Source organism: Atta cephalotes (genome assembly GCF_000143395.1).
Source record: "Atta cephalotes unplaced genomic scaffold scaffold00030, whole genome shotgun sequence".
In the NCBI taxonomy this organism is placed as follows: Eukaryota; Metazoa; Arthropoda; class Insecta; order Hymenoptera; family Formicidae; genus Atta; species Atta cephalotes.
In genome coordinates, this window is record NW_012130094.1 from 1534226 (window position 1) to 1545750 (window position 11525).

The following is an 11525-nucleotide window of genomic DNA, read 5'->3' on the forward strand; positions in this document are numbered from 1 at the left end:
AACGTAATAGTTCTCTCTCTCTCTCTCTCTCTCTCTCTCTCTCTCTCTCTCTCTCTCTATCTATCTATCTATCTATCTTTCTTTCTTTCTCTGTCTTTTTGATATCTTATTCGTTAAATATTGACTTGGCGTTAAATAAAATGTTCGATATTCAACTTGAATTTAAAATAATTGATCTGTTTTAAATGCATTTAATAGTCTTTACTCTCTTTCAAATTTTTACTTTATTTCTAAATTTTATATTAATTTTCTATTCTCTTATATAATTTTATCTTCCTACATATTTTATTTTATCTTTTCTTAAACAAATATTATATCGCATACATTCTTCCAATATTCTGTTATTTCTCCATGTTTTATTTTCAGCGTAATATTTTCTCCTTTATATTGTACAACAAATTTTGCAACAAAAAACTTTACATAGAAAACACATAAATTATTTAAATTAAATCATATTCTGTGTTTATTATATGCTATTATCATATTACTAATATTATTCTATTATTATTGTACTATAAATTTTTAAAAAATGTGTTAATACGCGTTACAAAGTCTAGCTGGCAAACTTCATTAAGGCTTGTAATAATTCATCAATCCCAACGACAAAAGAGCACGAAGGGTCAAATCGCGCGTGCAAAACGCGATATTTTCGCGGGGGTCAATTGATCGGCGTCCGGTCGCTTGGAACAAGCGGTTTGTATTCTCGCGTGCGAGATACGCGAGAGATCGGCCAAATCCGCCCCTATCTCCCGCGTCGATCGAACCTCCCTCGAGGCCGCGGAAAAACGCGGGCCGGCAAATCTTTTGACGTAAACACGTCGAAAAAACGCGGGGTCGCGCAGTGACGATATTTTAACGCGGAACTCGAGCCTACAGCGCCGCGCGGGAGAAAGGGAGAGCATTACGGTTTCCGGCATATCATTCGCGATTTTTTTCGAGTCCCCGGAGAAATCGACGGGATTTGCTGGCGGGTCTTCGGCGGCACGTCAGAGTGAATTTCGCTAGACCTTGATCGCACCATGTATTCGTCATAACGTATAGATGACTGGCGATGCGAGCAAACTTGCCGGACTTTGTCGTACCCCTTGTACTTTTCTCGAGCAATCGAGTTGCGGTAACGTGATGTAGCTGTAAATATTAATTTCGAGAGATTCAAGTTTAAAATAATTTATGGTAGACTTTTAACCCTCCGCCAATATCTGGTATCTTTAAAGGCATTATCAATATTTTGATTGTAAATTTTGATAGATAAATTTAAATCTGTAAGAAATAAATAAAATACAGTCTAACTATTACAGTGGATTCTATGAATTCAAAATTTAAGGAGATGAACAACATTTACAAACATTGATTGAAATACAATTTGATTTCTATGATGGTAAAAACGTTGTTAAAGCTTTGACAAATATACCAATTTTTTCTGATTTTTATATATAATCCAGAATAATAAAAAATTTGTTTCTAGAAGACTTTTATTATTGATAGAAGAGTTGAAATTCATATTGTCATTGTATAAATAATATCCCCTAACTTGAGAATATCAAACACTGTACTTGGAAAGTTTAAGAACAAAAAGTCGCGTGACAGTTAAGAGTTAAGATTTAAGGTCGCTTGACTACAGCGTCTTTTTAAAAACCTTATAACAACCTTATAACAACACTCTAAAATGTTTGCTAGTAGATTAAACGATCGTTCGCTATGGAAAAGCGAACGTGAGAGCCACTGACGGAACCCACCATAGGCTAAAGGTATTGAGTTTTATCGCGAACACGTGCGAGCTTGCTTAATTTTATGCGATTTTTTATCGACGCCTCGTAATATCGATAATGTAAGGCACTGCTGCTTCACCTCTCGCCCCCATCTCTCGTACCCTCTACCGCCATCCAGGTCGAGGGTCTATATCAAGTTATGGAGTTTGAGAAATGATCGGTGCCTATACGACTCACATTTCCCTTTTCCGATCGACATAAGACGTGAGGAGCCCCGTTCACGCATTTTAAAGTTTTCAACGTTACATAATGATGTTAACAATCTGTTAACTAAATCTTAAAACAAAAGCAATTAAAGCAAATTTTATCAAAGATCGTGTGAGATGGTATGATATAAAGTGATTCATTTTGCAATTGCTATATACGAATGTGTGCGGGCGCAATTATATCTAATTGAAATCTGTCGTTAAAAATATTTTTATTATTCTATCTACGGTTCTCACACGTGTCGAGTTGTTATCCCCTCACACGGAAAGAACGATTATACAATATATATTCGCGTAGACAGCAATCGCAAATGTGCGAGCGCAATTACGTCTAATTAAAATCTGTTATCAAAAAATATTTTCATTACTTCCACTTTTCTAATTCTCACATCGTCGAGTTGTTATTCTCGTTAAAAAGGATGATTTTGCTGAAGTATTTAAAAAATCAATTTCAGCCAAATACACTGTAAAATAAAATGTTAATTTTAACTTAAAAACATTTAGTGGACTTTCTGAGACATGTAAAAATGTTAAAATTAACATTTTTGTGTTAAAATTAACATTTTATTTTTTACAGTGTATAGATTTGAAAATATCCGAATAACAAAGTCCAAAATCGGAATATAAGATATCTTTTAGAGTATTTTATACAAATCTCGCAAAAATGTCTTTAAAATGTTTTATAAGATGTTTTATGTCTCGAATTTGAACTTTTATGGTTAATTTTGTTTGATCATCTAAATAATTAGCCCAAAATTACTTGTCATTGTTATGTAAATAATTAATTATCTAATTAAGTGTTAATTTCTAAATAATTATCTAGAACATTTAAACTGGTTATTAGAATGTTAATTTTTTGCTGCGTCAACATTCTACATAATTATTTTGATCCAATAAAAATTTTCAAATCTGCAGTAGCTAAGTTTTAGATACTTCAGCAAAATTGTTCTTTCCGTGCGAATGAAAGAGGCGAGAAATGAAACGGAGAAGTCATCGGATCTACTCATTGAGAGATCTACTTTTCTCGTCGCTTCCTACGGTTAAATGAATATCGGCAGAAAACAAGATGTCTTTTACAATTTTTCCTCCCGCGAAATTCGTTTTTTAACTCTCTCCAAAGGGGAAGGCGTAAAATTTAAAGACTTGTAACACACTCCGTGTTTCTTATGCGGGGCGCTCTTGAGTAATTTTCTCGATTGGAACCGCATCGACTTTACATTCCTGGAAACGTTTAGTTTTTATTCTCTTCCCCCTTCTTCTCTTTCTTTTCTAGTTAAGCACTAACAAAGCACCAGCACTCCCATTACTTTAACAGCGCCGCAGTTATCCTTGCGCTTTGCAAGGCCTGTGTACCTTATATGAGCGCAACGCTTCGCCGCGATTCCTCGAAAGACTTTAATTACGAAAAGAGTATCCAATTTTGTCTTAGATATGAGTTGGAAATACTATATTCCACTTATCATTCCGTCCTTGTCCAGGAGAATCGCAAAGCGGTGCCACACGATTTCGAAATGACATTCTCTTTTTATGATTTCCGACGAATCGCAGTGATATAACCAAATATATATTATTAATCTTTATTAATCGCAAGATTCTAAACCAAGAATGTCAAGAAATAAGAAGGGAAAACTGGCAAGTATAATTCGAGGCTGACAATAAGCCAAATATGAGAGGCATATCTGAGATATTAGGTGAGAGTTGGCTAAAGAGAACATAATTTTATAGAATGGAATATTATGCTTTCTACGAATTCGTTTAGTGCCATTTAGTTGTCCGCTATGTTGGTTCAATTACACCGTCGGCAGATAAGCATGTATATGCGTATAAACGTTCGCGCACGCACGTGATCGTGTATGTATATCGGCGCTTTCTAAATGCACGTGTAGATTTACGACGGGTTGCAGTAGGAGCCGAGTAATTCTTTAGAGTACACAGCCCCTCGTAAAGATTTAGTTACAGATAGCGTTGCACCTGAAATTGCACGTCCAGGGGCGAGTCTCCCGGTGTGCTGTTACCTTAGTAAACGCGAAACTCGACGTGTTTCGCACCCTTATTTCATTTATAGGTTTCGCCAGAGTTCAACTCTAACCGAAAACAAAGAGATTTCAAGTCATGAGACAACGTTTAAACATTTACGACAATAGCTGCGTTAAAAGCAGTAAAAGCAGTTTTGCAACTGTTGTAAAATTATTCAATATGATTGGTTTATACATTTAAAATTCAAATTGAAAAACTAAGTTGCAAGAATCAATTACATTATAAAGAATCTTACAACAAAGCTGCTTTTGTTGCTAGACGCAGTTATAACTGCTGCAAAAAGTTTTAACAGTCTAACAACTAATTTAATGTAAGCGACTTACGTAATTGTTTCAACGGGTCGAATAAAATTATTTTCAGATCTATATATCTATAGTTTATATGAAATACTTCAATAAAACTATTCTGTAACAATATAACAATATAACTCGACATTTGAGAATCAGAGATAAAGTAATAAAAATATTTTTAACAGTACATTTTATCTCAACGAGGGGAGAAAAAACGTCAAATAGAAAATAGAGGAAAAAATGTTGATATGCTGGTTAAAAGGACTGCATTTACCTGAACACCCAGACGATGACAGATAATGTTCAAGAAACTATTAACCTAAGATTAAAGAGGATAAACAGAGGATTATCCGAAAGGATTAAGAGGGTTTGCGTCGAGGTTTGGCGTGCGCCATCGCGATAAATGCCGTGCGACAGGAGGGCGAAATTCGCAAGAGAGCCGCGAGATCTTCTCCTTCAACGATCGGCCGACCGTTGTCGTGGAATTCGCCGCGCGCAGAAAACAATTTACTTTGAAGGCCGCAAACTCCATTACTGAGCAGAACGTGCTCCAAGTAATGACTTTCTCTAAGTTCGCCCGCTGTCGCATCAGCGGCAGCACAGAGATTGCGTCATTGGATGATATCCGACCTGGCTCTTTCTCGGTCGAGGGAGGAACCATCATCGTTGCAGAATCACTGCAAAGGTTATGTTACAAGCTCAGTAGGTCACCGAGGACGAAATCGTCGGCAGTTCTCTAGAAAATGTTACATTGGAAAACTGCCAATCCTGATTAAAACTTGTTTTGACCTGATTGCCTTCTTCTCGCTCGACGAAGGTTGCCATTATTTTCAAAATTTTCAATCCGTTATCGTTATTTTGGCAATCGAATTATTTTCGATTATTTCTAAAAGCCTCTTTATCGCCTCAGCTTCGAATCCAGGGTATGCAGATGCACATAGAGACAACGGAAATGATATTTCCGCGATCATAAACTGCCGTGCGAACGATGGAAATTATTGGTGAATAAATTGTTCACTTCCGACGTGTCTACCTTAAGATGACGCGAACCGGTATTCGCTATTACTCATGTTGTTACATTCAACGATCGGTTAGTTGGTTTTGTAAAATGCCACTTCGTGCCAGAACTAAAATTATCCGAGTGATTTAAGCGACAAGTAGTTTAAGCGATAAATACTATTTTAGATTTGAATCATTCAACGAAAATATATGGTGACCGACAAATAGAACACTAATATCTCTTGATGTATCGGATAAGGCGGTAATTTTTGTGCGGGGACAAAAGATGGAAATTAGAGCGACAAATCGGACACAGGCATTCCTGTTGACAAGCAAAAACGGTTAGCCAAGAAAAACTTGGGCACGAAACAGGAAACAGTCGATAACTTTTGCTGGGAAGCTGTTATACCGTTTATTTACGCCGACCATTTTGCAGCATCGCATCGCCATCTTGTTTTTACGACCACCCTACGGGCAATGTCTTGCCACAGTTTTCATGAAGCAGTGACAAGTAAATCTCGAAATATATATATAGATTTTGTAGCCTGTTACATTGAAAAAAACATTTTAATTGTTATTCAACTATATTTATGTTATCAATCCGCGTTGGAGTTTTTCAACTGATGTGTTGCAGCACACTGGTGTCGCAAAAGGTTTCTTCAAGCGTGATGAAAATTTTGGAGAAAGTAAAAAGAAATGAAAAAGCTTAGAAATTATAAATAAAAAAGCGGATAAGGCGTAAAGTAAAATACTTTAAAAATTGTGAAAATTTCTTAAATTATATTGCACTTACTCTCAGTCAAAACGTTATCGTCATTGTAATAAAGTTGTCTTTAAAACAACACCTTTAGAATTTTATTGTTTATTTGTGAATATTGGCGGTATTTGATAAAAGATTTATTTTAAGTGTTAAAACATATGCATCTAATCTTCATAAATTTTATAATTTATTGTATTACATCAATAAAATTTGATTACACGCGTTCTCTTATGTTTGGCATTATATTATTCACTGATTAACATCTTCATAAATTTAACTTGTTATTTAGAATGTGTTGCGAATTAAAAAAGATCGAAAAATACTGATCTATGTCAATAAGTTTGCATTTTGATTCTTATTTTATGTGTTTGAGTAATTTTGCATTTTTAATTATTCAATTAAAGATCTATAGTTTCTTAATATAAGCTACTTTGATTTATAAACAATATTTTAATTAAAACATTTATATATTTTTTTTTCAAATAATACATATAGTCTAAGATATAATACATTTATTACTTCTGTCATTTCTCATCTATCTTCTTCTCTGTAAAGTAAAACAGTCATCGTTCGATCGTTTATATCATTCGATTCTTAAATCCTTTAAAAATATAGAAATTTTCTCCAGAAATATCGTTTCAACAGCCAGTGATCCTTATCCATCAGGGATTGTCGACTGAGTTAAACGCTTTAACCGCAAAGATTCGCCGTAGTATCCTGACCGAAATTGCGCGGTAAAACGATCTTCGCGAACAATGTCGAAGTCGCTTTAACTGTCTGACAAATCGCGCCGACTGAACTGTCGTTAAACACGCTAACGACACCGACTATGGTAATCGGGCTACCGTACGACGATATCGCTGGACACGAAAGCGCGATCAAGCACGAACCAATTTCGCGCAGACAAATCGAACATTTGTAACAAAGACTAGACTTCTTCTTACGACTTGTTTGGTTACACAAATTATACTTCTCGAGAAATATATGTATGTTGAATTAATCCTTTGCTAAGGTACGAGATAAGTTTCTGCTTCCGAATATCGTTGCGATGCGAGCCAGCAGTCTACACCCACGTTTACATGTCAGATTGGAAACAGGCGGTACCTTAAACGCAGTTAATTAACCGAAATCGAGAATGTTATCGTCAAATGCTGAGTTACGACTGGCAGGCGGGACCTAATTGGTTTTAAGAGACGACCGTCTTGTCTCTCTACTTGATACCAAAAGCTACTTACAAGCTCTGGTCACTTCGCCGTCCTCTCCTCAGTAAGAAACATCAATTAATTGTTTGTTATCGATCGTATAGCCGCTTGATAATGATCGTATAGCGGCGTCGTTAATCGTTATTTTAGAACCTCGATGTTTCTTTCTGCCGCAAGACTTGCCAAGAAAACTTTCAAGAAGTGATGAAACATAAGTGTAAGGATTCTCATTTAGCGACAAAAGAATCATTATGCAAAGAACGAGAATACTAATCTAAACAATCTTGCATAGTCGCATAAACTTATGCATAAAGAAAAATAATTAAACCCAATTTTTGTATGCATTCTTATGATAGAAAGGCTATTAGATAATTTTCTTTATGCATAGATATAAGTTATGCGGTTATGCAACTTTATCTGGATAGATCCTTAGGGTTATAACAAAAAGCATAAGTGTATATAATATAACTATAGCATAAGATCGTCTGGGTCAAAAATGAATATGTTATATAAATCCAGAATTGGTAAAGTTATTTTACAAGTTACTTACAAGTCACTTACAAGTTATATTTTATTATAGAAATTGAATACAATAAATTCAGATATTTAATTTTTTATATTATATTAATTATATTAATTTTATTATATTATGTTAATTATTATTTTATTATTTGCTCTCCAATTTTGTATTACTTTTTATATTCAATTTCTATGAGATAAATATATATAAAGTAATTTATAAAATATTTTCCCAATCCTGTTTAAATCAATATGGCAATTTTATAATATGGCAATTCAGATAGATTTTATGCTATGCTTATTATATGTTGTATATTACAGTCTTTAATAATATAATAAACATAATAATATAATAAACGATTAACATTCGTCATAGTAAAAATTATCAATGTAATATCTCAAGAATATTCTCAACTCTTGGTTCTGGATTTTTTCTCGTTGCCTCAATAGTGTATAATAACGGATGATCTTATATTCTAATGTTGCTCCTGCTGAAGAGATAGGCACTCGTGTTTTTTTTACAGAAATACAATGATCGATAGGTATCTATTTACGCCACCAACGCCTCACGTGGAAACGTTTCCATCATCTAGTCCGCTTCATGAGAATTCTGTCGGAGCTTTGCGAATCCGGATTCTTGTATCGCGCGTGTGTCCGACCATTCCGCGAAAGAAGGTAATTACGAGTGGATTATGAGAAAGAAGGAGAACGAGAAAGAAAGAAACCATATTGGTACGCAGTGGCCGCTAAACTAGTATGCCGCGATAATAGAACAAAGTATAATAGCCGCTACGCGATTATTGTCCTAATAAGCACAAGCGATGACGCAAGAAAGCCTTTCGCGCGCAAGAAATAAGAGGCCAATGTAAAGCCGAAGCTCGCGTATTACGTGATTGGCCGCGAGGTAGAACCGAAATGGAGTCGGATGCGATACAGTGCAAAAATAGTCCTTTTTTCCTTTTATGATACTCGTTGCATCGTCATAATTACATTGCCATTCGACCTGCCTGTCAACGTGCGCAAAGCAGTCGTGAGAAATCAATCGTGAGTATCCGTGCAGTCTTGTAATCGTAAATCGTATAAATTGCAATCATTACATATTGCGTGTTAATGCGTGCTCTATAATCGCATGGATTGTTGATTAAACCGTGAGATATTTGCATAAAACATGCACTTCTCGTAAATCACGAGAAATCGAGATTAATCGTCGCTACTAATGAATTTCTAATCGCTCAAATTTCTTCCCACATTTTATATTTTTCCACATTCCATAATCTGATTTCATTTAAGAACTATTAAAAGTCTTATTATTTATATATAGATACAGAGCTAATTACTTTAGGCTCGAGATATTGCGGTTTGCTTGATACACATTTTGACGTTTACAGATCGATAAGGAATCACAAATGAACGCGTAATGAGATTATTATTTGGATCGCTTGCGATTACCGGTGATGGGATGTATTTCTGGGCGAGGACTGGCGATAAAGGACGGGCGTAAAACGAGGAGGGGTGGGAAAAGGGAGTGCATAATGGGATAATGTTCGCTCGATGGCCCTTTTACCCTTTAACGATGATTCCTCCGGTTTCCAGCAAATTGTGCGGAAGAGGGGTCCGGTCGACGAAACGAAGAGAAATACTCATTGTCAGTTCATTTTGTACTTTAATAAAAATTTGACAGATTTTTTAGATATTCCTTCCATGCTACTTTCACATTAGAAACATGCGCTTCCATAGACTAGCATTCATTCTGTATTTGTATAAATATCACTTATTGTTAAATGCACGCGATCCTTCGATCCAGCTCAGACGAGACGTAATGAGAGGGTCTCTGAGCGTATTACTCGTGTTATTTAGCAGTAAATCAAAGTTGGAAACATAAATCGTTATATCGTACACTGGTTATCTCCCTCGCTTCGGGATTGCATCGAAATAAGTATGTTAGTTTTGATGATATTGTAAAAATAAATGCAGCTTCGACAAAGATGAGATATGATTTTGTGATCTGCGAACAATTTGCCGTTCATGTCCGCGAGATTGCATTCCGTTCTTAGGACAGTATTCATAGTCTGTCTTAAGATACTAAGCTATCTGATTTATGATATCTTAAGGCTGTATTTAAGATGGTCTTAAATATAAGATTCGACTATGAATACCGGTCTTGATCCCCTAATTAATTCGACGAATAGAACGAGGACGGAATCTATGGGGAATGTAATTGTAGGAATTACATCGTCGAAGTATAAATTCACTTCAGTATTCTGATTTTCTCTGTGAAGATCGCGTTCCAATCCATTAGTAGAATCATCGCAGAAGTCGAAGGCGATTCGTTTTTGCGATATCTGGTACACTGGTTGCATATCTAAGCGGCAGATCCTTCGCTTCTTTACTGGTCTCGTGAAATTGGTAATGTCGTGTACTTTCTCATTACGTATGCAAATACACGCACGCATGGGGCATTTAATGTAATTTCTCTTTACTCGCGCACTATTACTACGAGTGAGATAAGCTCTTAATGACTCCGACAGCTGCCTATCGGGCATAATAGAAGGGCGGAACGAATTGATATTAAGACGATGAGTGATGTTCAATGAATATAAATTACTTATATCATCTGATCTGAAAAATTTCTTCCTCTCTACAGAGTCATCGATAATATCAATGTTATAATAATTCAGACATATAAATGAGAAAAGATGATTTGATTATATTGGTCAACAATGATTTTGTTAAATAGTAATACATGATATGTATTTTCAATGCTGATTCTGAAAAAGAGATTACAATTTATCTTATGGATTCCAATTTTTTTGTAATCGACATATCTCTTTTTAAAAACTTATATATTTTGCTAACAACTCGTTGTATGAGATTTTTCTTAATTAAAATGATTTATTTTTTTGTTTGTAATCTTTTGTGATGAATATAGAACCGATAAAATACAGTTATTTTCTATGAATAATTTAATATGTCGAAGTAGAAGAAATAAGTAAAGCAATTTTGAAATGTGTATTACTCAAAAAACTCTCTCTACTCTCCCCATTCGATAAACAGATTAGAAAATAGCGCAAAAATGCTATACTATAAGAAACGTTTTAATTTTAAAAAAGTGACATTTGATCAAAAATTTAATACATAAATTTTACAAAAAAATGACATTTTATCGATGAATTATCGAAAAAAATCAACTAAAATAAAATTAACTAGAATAATAATAAATTAAATTAGAATAAAATTTTTAAATACATATTATCAAAAAAATTCTGCTTTACTAAAAAAAAAAACCTGCCTTATTAAGAAAAAGACTCTGCTCGTAAATTTAGTAAGTAGATTTAAAATTAACGCAAAAAATACTGTGAGAATTTCAGATCAATAACATAAGAAAAATAAAATTTTGTCGACTGGTATTAAAAAAATTCCGTAATAGCTCATATTAAAAATAAAAATGAAAAAGAATAAAGATCAATAAAATGGTAAGCACTTTGACGTGACAAAATATTAAAATAATGATAAGATAGGGCGAAGTTATTCCGTCAGTTTCAATCTTAAAGTAATATAAAATTTATGACAGCAAACAATATCAAACATTACAACTTTGCAGTGACGTGCTTATACTATTATGATTGCTTCTTGAGAGCAATCACAAGCAGGAACTTTACGTGTTCAGTATATGCTGTTCAGAAACATAAATACTATTGCGAGAAATAGACGAAAAAGTACTATTCTTTACTCTACGAGTATAT

At 34.5% G+C, this 11525-nt stretch overlaps 1 protein-coding gene across 1 annotated transcript in view; it reads left to right on the forward strand.

Moving 5' to 3' along the window:
- Positions 1 to 11525, forward strand: part of LOC105620860 (homeobox protein MSX-2) — a 29350-nt gene that overhangs the window by 10513 nt on the left and 7312 nt on the right. The gene's annotated exons all lie outside the window — the stretch shown is intronic.